This window comes from Elephantulus edwardii, unplaced genomic scaffold (assembly GCF_000299155.1).
Source record: "Elephantulus edwardii isolate Elephantulus edwardi_28Jun2011 unplaced genomic scaffold, EleEdw1.0 scaffold00350, whole genome shotgun sequence".
In the NCBI taxonomy this organism is placed as follows: Eukaryota; Metazoa; Chordata; class Mammalia; order Macroscelidea; family Macroscelididae; genus Elephantulus; species Elephantulus edwardii.
Window position 1 is genome coordinate 1,219,872 of NW_006400100.1, and position 11,439 is coordinate 1,231,310.

An 11,439-nucleotide genomic window follows, 5' to 3' on the forward strand; every position below is an offset into this window, starting at 1 on the left:
AGGTGAGATCTGTGTGTAAAGTCATCATTTGTGTCTTTTTTAAAAGGTATTTACAGAACAAAGATGACGGCAACGGAGGAAACAACATGAGCTGCATGAGCAGCAAGTGGCATAGAAATGTGCCCCCATGGCCCTCTAAAGTCTTAAATTTATCGATAATGGAACAATTAAACAGTTGATTACGGGTCTTCAATATGGATCAAGGCTTAACATCAAGAGAGCAAAGATTCCCAAAGAAGAATAGGTAAGTTCCGTGGCTTCCTGTCCCCTACTGCTGAGCCCACACCACCGCAGCAGCTCCATGGGGCTTCCGAAGCCTGACCCCAGGGATACCCTCACCTGGGATGGATGGCAGACACTGGGCCTCAAGGCTGGGCTGGTGAGGTAAGAGCCTCCACACTGCCACAGAATAGACTTGTTCTGAGATGAGGTCTTGGAGCCAAGATAACAGAGGCAGGAGATGCGGCATGTTGAGTGGGAGGCCCGGCGGGCCACACTGAAGGAGGTCACATAAACTAAATGTGCTCAAACAGCCAAGCAGTTGACTGCCGGTTATCAGTGTGGACTGGAGCTCAGCATCAGGAGGACAGGGATTCTCTGTGGAATGTGGGTGGGTCCCACTTCCTTCCTCTGCCTGCCACCAAGCCCACCCTATCACAACCCCATGCTGCCACCGTGGCTGGGGCTTAGGGGTCCCCTAGCCTAGACTGGGTGGTGAGCACTGGGCCCCACAGATGGTGTGGTGGAGCCCCCAGCACAGGAGAGGAGGTGGTGGCAATGGCAGCAGCGGTGGCACTGTGGAGCCACAGGAGGTGAAGCACTTGATAGCAGAAAGCATCTCGCTGTCAGTGAAGATTTCCTTGGACAGGCCAGAGAAGAAGGTCATCAGCACAGAGGGTTGATAAAGGTTGCTATGAGTTGTCTACAACTCAACGATACTTAAAAAGAACAACATATCTGAGACAACACATTTCCTCAATACGCCACATATTTTGATCTCTTTATTACTGCTGCCAAGAACCGTTTAGATCTAGGGAAGATCTGTTCACCACTCTCAAATCCCCTTCTCCATTTGGGAGGTGTCTAATCAACCACTCCCCTTGTGAACTAGAAACTCCCTTCCCCCTCTAACCTCTGATATTCCTTAGACTAGAAGGGAGAAGACCAGTAAGGAAGATGAGCTTCTCACTCAGAAGCCTGTAGTGTCTTCCCTTCAATATACAGGAGCAGCAGCCCCATCAATGCTGGGAGTCGGCCTCTAGGAGAGGTCTGAGTGCAGACATTTGACAGGTCTCCAGGCCCAGGAAAGTGGGAAAGTGTTCTTCCTGCTTACTCTATCCGTGCATGTCCAGGCATAGTCTTCCCTCCCTTTTTCTTAAAAAAAAAAATTCTTTAAAAAAAATAACTTAGGGTGCTGGCACCCAAGGAGCCCCGGAAGGGAGCATGATGAGACCCAAATCTCCTCAGGTGGAGGAGAACCACCGGCGTCCTCCACAAGCCCTTCCACCTGTGCCAAGTGCTGATCAAGATGCTATTCCACTTAATCGTTCCAAGAAACAGAAGCCCAGGCCAAAAAAATAAGCAGAGCCTTATGGTGACAGTCCTGACATTGAGATGGCTTGGGCCAGGAGAACAACACAGCATGCTGAAGGCCACTGCTAACTCATTCATTCACAGTTCCTGAAAATCACCAGACTGGATGACCAAACGTGCTTTGAGTTCTGGGAGCAATTTGAGAAACTCCAAATAGATGGGTTGGACCCAAAAGAGCTCCAATGAGAATCGGCTTCAGAAAAGTGGAGACCATTCTGCTTGAAGTTGGAGGGGGTTGTAGGGAACTTTTAACTGTGGCGCTTTGCTGTGACTAGATTGCTCTCTGGATTACACTGAGGAAAACATGGTCTTTACCCCCAGAATATAATTTTTGGCTCTTGAAATTGCTCAAACCGGGAAGGCTATAACAAAGCAGATTACATCAGTGTGCAGGCCAAAAGAGAGGAGAGAGGAACTGACAACGGGGAGAGAAAAAAGAGAGAAAAGTCAATAAGGAAATCAACAAAGGGCAGCTGTTCCCTCCCAATCGGCTTCTGCCTGCGCCCACTGGAGCCTGTTCCCGTCAACTGACCAGAGGCTGCAAATTCTCCTCTCCAAACCCGCCAGGACAGCCTTGCTCCGGACTTTGTGTTCTCTGAGAACACAAGGAAGAATGTCCCTGCATCAGTTTTTGCTGGAGCCAATCACCTGCCATGCCTGGAATAGGGATCGCACCCGGATTGCCCTGGGCCCCAGTAATCATCAAGCCCCCATCTATAAGATGAACGCGAGCCAGTGGGTGAAAGCTCATGAGCTCAAGGAGCACAACGGGCACGTCACAGGCCTAACTGGGCACCCAAGAACCGCCAGACCGCAGTGCCTACATCCGGAGTCAGAAGGATGGCGTCGGAAGTCCACCTGGTGATCCTGCCGATCAACAGGGCAGCCACGTTCGTTAAGGGGTCCCCGCTGGAGAACGAGTTCACCATGGATTGCGGAGTATGGCTCTTCTCCGCCTGCTGCTTGGAGTTCCCAAACGACTGGTGGGTCAGCAGACACATGAAGACGCCCTGCACTCCCCGGGCCTCAGCTTGGACTGGCATCCCAACAAAGCGCTGCTGGCAGCAGGCTCCTGCGACCTCAAGTACAGGGTGCTTCCTGCGTAAAGTGGATGAAAGGCCAGCCAGGACGCCATGGGGCAGCAAGATGCTCTTTGGGTAGCTGATGTCTGAGTTTGGTGGCAGTGGCACCCGGGGCTCGGTCCAAGGCGTCTTCTTCTGCTCCAGCGGGAGCCACCTGGCTTGGGTTAGTCACGACAGCACCGTGTCCAGAGCCGAGGCCTCCAAAAGCGCACAGATCTCCACTCTAGACGGAATCCCTGCCCCTCCTGAGCGTGTCATTTGTGTCGAAGAACCCCGTGTCCACTGGCTGTGACTGCTGCCCGGTGCTCTTCAGATATGACAACCGCAGCTGCCGGAGCTTTCATCTCCGAAACCGTATCCAGCAGGACCTGTCGGCCTTGGAACGCCACCGCCACATGGACAAGCGGGCTCTCACGGAGGACAGCGACACGGCTTTGGAGACGCTGCACCAGAATAGCATCATTCAGGTGTCCATTTAAGAGGGCGACAAGCAAGGCTGTTGTAAACTCTGCACTACTGGCATCGATGGAGCCATGACCATTTGGGATTTCAAGACCTTGGAATCTTCCCTCCATCCAGGGCCTCCGAAGAATGTGAAGCTGAGCAGACCTCGGAGACTGAGCCAGCGTGACCAGCTGCAGCGGCCTCCCCGCCTGCAAGAAACACAGAAAACACGGACCGTGCAGATGTGTGCACACGCATGTGACGTGTGTGAGAACAGAATTGTGAAAGTGTTGATATTTTAAAATCAGCAAAGATTTATCCCCCTGGCCTGCTTCATTCCATTTTTGACCAAAGCGTCTCTTTAAACAGGTGATGTTGGAAAATGACCTAAAGGAAAGGGGGGCAGGTATGCAAATCATCTTCTAGAAAATTGAAAAAAAAATCCTAAATGTGGGGAGAAAAAAAGAAATCAACAAAGTAATGTAGTCATTGCTAACAGCCATGTAAGAGAAATAGGACAGTACTCTGGAAGCTGTGATTCAACAGAGTAACACAGAGCTAATTGCTCAGACTCTGTTGGTTGAATTTATGGCAGGAGTGGCATCCACTTCCTAAACAATATGCCTCAGAAACTTTGAACTTTGATAAATGATGATAGTCATAGAAAGGCTTCCGGCCTTTTGTTCATAGGGTCGCTATGAGTCGTGCTTGACGGCAATCAACAACAACTGAAAAATATACAGAAGGATATCTTGTTAGCCTAACAATCATCAGGTAAATATGATCATTCCCTTGTATAGGCTGTCTTCTATCTCTGTTGTTGTGTACCATCGATTCAGAACCAACCCATCACTGACACTCCTGCGGGTTTTCAGACATGTTTCACAGGAGGTGATTGCTCATCTTGCAGAGCAGTTGGTGGGATTTGAACCTCAAACCTTCAGGATTGCAGCCTAACTTCTTGCCACTAGATCACCACAGCCCCCTTAATTTGTTATTTCTTGGTTCTTGCTACTGATCAAGTGACAAATTTTGTAAATAAATTTCCTCCCATTCTTATGACATTTATACCTGTGCTTGACTTGGAAACATTATTTAAAATTACTTGATAATTCAAATTTTCTTTAGGTATGTAATGTCTTTTGTAAAATGATTATGACTATTTAAATTATTTTTACTGTTTCCTATAGTGACGTTCCCTCATACCTGACAAGTTATCCAGGGTACTATAAGTTGTCCATATATAAAAATTAGAAATCCTTTTACATGACTTGATTCTGGTCCTTTCAGTGACTATAGTTCTCTGCTTTCTTTTGCTATATCTGACAAGCTTTAATAAATACTCTGTGGGATATTGGTAAAGCAAAACAAAACAAGAAAAAATAAATCAATATATCTTGGAGAAGGTACAGCCAGGGTGTTCCTACAAGGGAAAGATAGTGAAACTTTATCTCATATATTTTGGGCTGTTATTAGGTGGGGCTGGTCCTTGGAGAGGGTATCATGCCTAGAAAGGCGGAGAGTTAGCAAAAGAGAGGAAACCCCTCAACAAGATTTATTGACACAGTGACTTTTAACAGTGGGCTCAAGAATATTGGAGTTGATGAGAATGGCACAGGATAGGGCAAGGTTCATATTCATAATTCCCAGGGTAGCTATGAGTTGTCAACTAAGTAGCACCTAATACCAGTTTGGACTCAGAAAGGTGACAAGTAGAGAATGCATTAGAAGTACATTCAAGGGTAACAGAGATGCGCTGCAGCACACCTACCAGTGCTTGTTTTCTTTTTGCAAAATAAGGGTGGGGGAGCCCCGCAAACAAAACAAAACCTTGTACTTTAGCTAAAAAGGAGAAGAAATATAGCCAGGGTTTTATAAGAATTGTTTTAACTTTAAATTTCTTAAATGTTAAATTGTTTTAATTCTTCTAAAAGTATTTTTAAAAAGGTTTCAAGTTCGAAGGGAGCTCTGGTGGCCTAGTGACAGGAAGTTGCACTACAATCCCAGAGGTATAAGGTTCAAATTCACCAGATGCTCTGCTGGAGAAGGAGGGGCAATTTCCTCCTATACCAATCAGATATAATTTGAGGTACACACACAAAATTTAAAAAATAAATAAATAATAAAAAGTTTTGAAGTTCAAGTGTCTTAAGGGAAGCCACTGACTGGGAAAAAGTATTCGGTAATATCATATCAGATAAGGGACTTATATCCAGAATTACCACAACAAGATAAAGGTAAATAATCCAATAGAAAAATGGGCACAGGATATGAACAGGCATTTCACCGAAGACGACATTCAGATGGCTAACAAACACATGAAGAAATGCTCAAAATCCCTAGCCCTAAGAGAGATGCAAATTAAAACAACTATGAGATATCATCTCACCCCAGTCAAAATAGCAAAATTTAACAGAACAGCAAGCAACAAATGCTGGCGAGGTTGTGGAGAAACTGGAACCCTGATTCACTGTTGGTGGGAGTGTAAAATGGTGCAACCCCTGTGGAAAGCAGTATGGCGCTTTCTCAAAAAGTTGCAAATAGAGATACCATTTGACCCAGCAATTCCACTACTGGGAATATACCCTGAAGAGACCATAGCTGACATCCAAGCAGATATATGCACACCCATGTTTATTGCAGCTTTGTTCACAATAGCAAGGAGTTGGAAACAACCTAAGTGCCCATCAACAAACGAATGGCTAGAGAAGCTGTGGTATATTCGCACAATGGAATACTATGCTGCATTAAAAAACAAGGAACTCATGCAATATTATTCAAAATGGTTGACTCTGGAGAACATTATGCTGAGTGAAATATCCCGGTCACAAAAGGACAAATATTACATGATGCCACTGTTGTAGAATGGGACTGTCCTTGGGGTTGGGGAGAGACTGAGTAAGATGGGTTCAATAATGTATACTGCACTGAAACAGAGGAGGGAGAAAACTGTTTAAAAGAGATATATAACTAGGTATTTCTGTCAACACAGGAGACTAGAGCGAGGGCTACATGGTGGAGGGGACCTGGGGGAGGGTTTGTAAAACAATGAAAGAATCTTTTCTTTTACTTTTCCATAATTTTTGGACTCATGTACTTATAACTTGTTAGTCAAATTTGTGTCTTCTAGGTTGCAACACCCCCATGATACATCTTCAAGGATATGAACATGTACGACCAAGCACAATCAATAAGAGTGCATCTAAATTCCAAAATCAATCTCCATAATAGTCTATGTGTTTCCTACTGCCAAAGGGGCCCTTTAGAGTAGTGAGAGAAGATCTTCGCCCTGAAACCCACAGCGTCCCTTTTCAGCAGGAAGGAGCTAAGAGAATACGCCATCCCCTTTTCCTTATGACTCAGGTGAAGTCTCTCTCAGGGAGGAGTGATAGGGAATGGCAAAGGACACACTGACAAAGAAGGTTAATCAGAACTGGCTTTGACAAGCACTGTGGCATTTGGACAAGAACAAACTGGGAGGAGGGTAGAGAGAATAGTGCAACAATGAATGAATGGAAACCCAAAATCTCTGTAAATGTTTATGAAAATTAATAAAATATAGAAAAAATCTTTCTTTTTACTTTATTGTAATGTTAGAGGAAAAAATTCTTTGCTTATGACTGTGCTCTTTTTATATGATTTAGGGATAAAATACTGAAAGTTATTTTTTAAATCAGGTTATGTATTTATGCCCAATAGAAATAATCCTTTTTACACTGTTTAAGCTTATTTCTTAGTATGATCTTCAATGTTTGTCTTTAAAATTCATTTTTTATAATTTCTTTTGTGTATTACAATTACTGATAAATTCAGACTTGTTTCTATCATCTTAATTTATTATTTTATATGTTGATTTTATGGGTCATCAAGTCATCTGCAACTCATAGAGACCCTGTGTTACAACAGCTCTGAAGCCTGTCCTGTCCTGAGTCAGTCTCATGGACTCCAGCACACCTTGCTCCAGTCATCACGTCAATCCATCTCATCCAGGGTTTCTTCTCTTGAGCTGTCCCTTCACCTTTCCAACCATCATGACCTTCTCCAAGGATGTGTCGCTCCTTGCCAAGTGCCCAAAGTGTGCGAGACAGAGCTTCAAAATCCTTGTCTCCAAAGGGAAATCTGGTTTCACTCTCTCCAAGATAGACCTATTTGTTCTCCTGGCTGCTGATGGTATATTCAAGACTCTTGTCCAGCATCACAAGTCAAAGGCATCAATTCTTCTTCCATCATCTTTAATCATTGTCCAGCTCTCTAATGTATAAAATGTAATTACGAAGACCATGACCTGCAACAGTCACACCTAACATGCTCCTCAGCACTCTGGAGAGATTCCTGACAGCAGACTTAGCTAATGTGATTCATCTTTTGATTTCCTGACTGCTGGTGCCAAGAGTGTTGACTGTGGATCCAAGTAAGCGGTAACTGTTAACAACCTCAATTTCTTCTCCATCCATCATGGTGCTGCCAATCAGCCCAGTGGTGAAAATATTTGTCTTCTTGATGTTAAGATTCAAGCCATATTGAAGATTACAGTCCTTGACCTTCAGCAGCAAGTGCTTCAGGTCATCCTCAGTTTTGACAAGCAAGATTATCCTCTGCATAACATAGGTTGTTGATGAGTCTTCCTCCAATCCTCATACCATGCTCCTCCTTATAAAGTTCAGCTTCTAGAATGATCTATTCTGCATACAGATTGAAAAGATGTGGCGACAGGATACATTCCTGATTCCTTACCTGATTTTGAACTATGCAATATTTCCTGGCTCTGCTCTGATGGCTGCTTCCTGGCTCAATTATAGGTTTCACTTGAGCACAATCAGGTATTCTGGAATTTATATTCTTCTCAAGATTAGCCACAATTTGTTGTGATCTAAACAGCCAAATGCCTTTGCATAGTCAATGAAGCACAGATAGACATTTCTCTGGTACTCTTTTCTTTCAGCCAAGATCCATCTGACATTGACAATAACGTCTCTAGTGTCATGGACTCTGCTAAATCCAGCTTGCATTTCTGGTAGTTCTCTGTTAACATACTGTTCCAGTCGTTTTTGGATAATCTTCAGCAGGATTTGCTTGTGTGTAATATTAGTGATGTTGTTCTTAGGTGAGTCATAATGACCCTATATACAATAGCTCTGAAGCCTGCCCTGTCCTCAGCTAGTCTCACTGACTCTGACACATCTACCCCCATTGCCTCACTATATCAATGCATCTCATCTGGGGTCTTCCTCTTGTGCGTTGTCCCTCTACCCTTCTGAAAATTATGTCCTTCTCCAAGGATCAGTTCCTCCTGGCCACATGCCTAAATAAAGTATGTGCAATGGAGCTTCAAAATCCTAGCTTCCAAGGAGAAACTTGGTTTCACCCTCTCCAAGATAGATCTGTTTCTTTTCTTGGTTGTCCATGGTATGTTCAAGACTCTTCTCCATTAGCACACATCAAAGGCATCAATTCTTTTGTCATCTTTAGTCATTGTCCAGCTCTCTGATGCATAGCATATAATTGCAAAGACCATGGCCTGGATCAGATACACTCTAGTTTCTAGACTGACATTGTTGCTTCTCAGTACTCTGGAAAAGGTCCCTGACAGCTGATTTACGTAACACAATTTCTCTTTTGATTTCTTGACTGCTGGTGCCAAGAGTGTTGCTTGTGGAACTAAGTAAGCTGTTAACAACCTCAATCAAGCTGTTAGTAACTGTTAACAACCTCAATCTCTTCTCCATCCATCATGAGGCTGTCAGTTGGCCCAGTGGTGAGAATCTTTGTCTTTTTTATGTTTAGCTTCAATCCACAGTAAGGCTGCAGACCTTCACCTTCTGCAGCAAGTGTTTCAGGTCCTCCTTAGTTTCAGCAAGCAAGGTTGTGTCATCTGCATAACATAGGCTGTTGATAAGTCTTCCTCCAATCCTGATGCCACATTCCTCCTCATATAGCCTACCCTCCCAAATGATCTGTCCTGTATATATATTGAAAAGGTATGGATACAGGACACATCCCTGATACACCCCATTCCTGATTTTGAGCCGTGAAGTGTTTCCCTGTTCTGTTCTGAGGACTGCTTCCTTATCCAAGTATAGGTTTCACATAAACACAGTCAAGTGTTCTAGAATTCCCAGAAGAATATCTATCTATGTTTCATTGACCACGTAAAGGAATTTGACTGTGTGGATCACAAAAAAACAAACAAAGAAACAAACAAACAAAAAACCACCAACAACAAAAAAAAACCAACAAAAAAACCCCAACAAAACAAAAACAACAAAAAAACCAAAACTGTGGTTAACTCTGAGAAGAATGGGAATTCCAGATCACCTGATTGTGCTTAGGCGAAACCTATACTTGGACCAGGTAGCAGCTGTCAGAAACACAACATGGTTCACTATTGGGAAGAATGTACACCAGGAATGTATCCTATTTCCATAACTTTTTAATCTATATGCATAACAGATCACCTGGGAGGCTGGGCTCTATGAGGAGGAATGTGGCATCAGGATTGGAGGAAAACTCATCCACAATCTATGTTATGCAGATAACACAATCTTGATGGAGGACCTTAAGTGCTTGCTGCAGACAGTCAAGGACTGCAGCCTGCAATATGGATTAAAACTCATCAAGAAAACAAAGATTCTCACCACTGAGATGATTGGCAGCATTATGATAGACCGTGAAGATTGAGATTGAGATTGTTAACAGCTGTAGTTTGCTTTGCTCCACAACTGACGCTCTTGGTACCAGCAGCCAGGAAATAAAAAGACCAATTGCATTGGGAAAGATAGCTGTCAGAAACCTCTCCAGAGTACTGAAGACCAACAATATTAGTCTGGAGACTAAGGTGCGTCTGATCCAGGTTATAGTCTTCACAATTGCTTGCTATACATCAGAAAGCTGGACAATGACTAGGGATGATAGAAGGAGGATTGATTCCTTTGAACTGTAGTGCTAGGAATTGGATATCAAATATACCATGGACTGCTAGGAGAACAAACAGGTTCATCCTAAAGAGAGTGAAACCAGACTACTCCTTGGAGGCAAGAATTCTGAAGCTTTGTCTGACACAGAGGGACATCATGCTTGTGAAAGTGGAGGTACAGCACAAAAGAGGAAGACCTTTAATGAGATGGATTAATTCAGTGACTGGGGTATTGGGGGTAGGTGTGTCAGAGACAATTAAGTTGACACAGGATAGAGCAGAGTTCAGAGCTATTGTACATAGGATCGCTGAGTCTCAAACAACTTGATGGCACATAATGATGACAAAACAACAAATTAAATATTCTTTAAATGACCTATAAATTGTGGTGGGATACACTCAGTTTCATATCTTGATTCTTATGCATTTGTTTTAATTTTATTCATCTTTAACTTGAAATCATGTATGAGAAATTGATATTCAATCGCCCAGTTGAAACCTGGCCTCATTCTGATAGAGGATACTGAGCTTTATGAGGAAGAAGTTCATTTTATTCCATGTATTCTACCTGAAGATGTTCATGTGTGCAGTCACAATAAATGTTAACAAATGTTTGCCCTGATACTGTGACCCTTAGACATCATTCAAGCCTAGAACTGAAATCACCATCTTGTCTCACCTTCCAAGCCCCTCAAGCCTGGATTGGTATTACTCCTGTAACTCAATGTTCTGCCAAAGGGGCCTATGAAATGAATAATAATATCAGAGAGGTACTCTGAAAAAAATTTTTAAGCAGGAAAAGTGTAAAGGAAATGGGTGGAGACTGCCAATCGTTCTAGCTTGGAGACATGAGCAGATTCAAACCACTGTAGACACCCACTTTTATAGCTCAAAAGAAAAAAGAATGAGAAAAGGTCTACCAAATGCTCCACTGGAAAATGAGGGGCAAACTCCTCCTGTGCCAGTCAGATCCAATTCAACAGTACACCAAATTAAAAATAAATAAAAGTGTGACATAAGGATTGGTGGAAGATTCATCAACAATCTGTGTCATGCAGATGACACAACCCTGCTTGCTGAAACTGAAGAGGACGCAAAGTGCTTGCTGCAAAAGGTCAAGGATTGCAGCCTTCAATGTGGATTGAGGCTCAACATCAAGAAGACAAAGATTTTCACCACCGGGCCAACTGGCAGCATCAGGATGGACGGTGAAGAGATTGAGATTGTTCACACCTTTAGTTTGCTTGGCTCCACAGTCAACACTCTTGGCACCAGCAGCCAGGAAATTAAAAGATGTATCATGACGGGAAGAGGAGAACTATAGAAATGATCCCTGAAAAGCTGAAGAACAAATTCAAACCTCGAGTTGCTACAATAAAGGATGCTTTAGGCAGAATATTAAATGAT

General features: G+C 43.4%; 2 pseudogenes; both read left to right on the forward strand.

Moving 5' to 3' along the window:
* The first annotated feature begins 301 nt into the window (after positions 1–301).
* Positions 302–2,124, forward strand: LOC102857392 (annotated as a pseudogene).
* A 122-nt stretch (positions 2,125–2,246) lies between these two features.
* LOC102857794 lies at positions 2,247–3,272 on the forward strand (annotated as a pseudogene).
* The last annotated feature ends 8,167 nt before the right edge of the window (positions 3,273–11,439 follow it).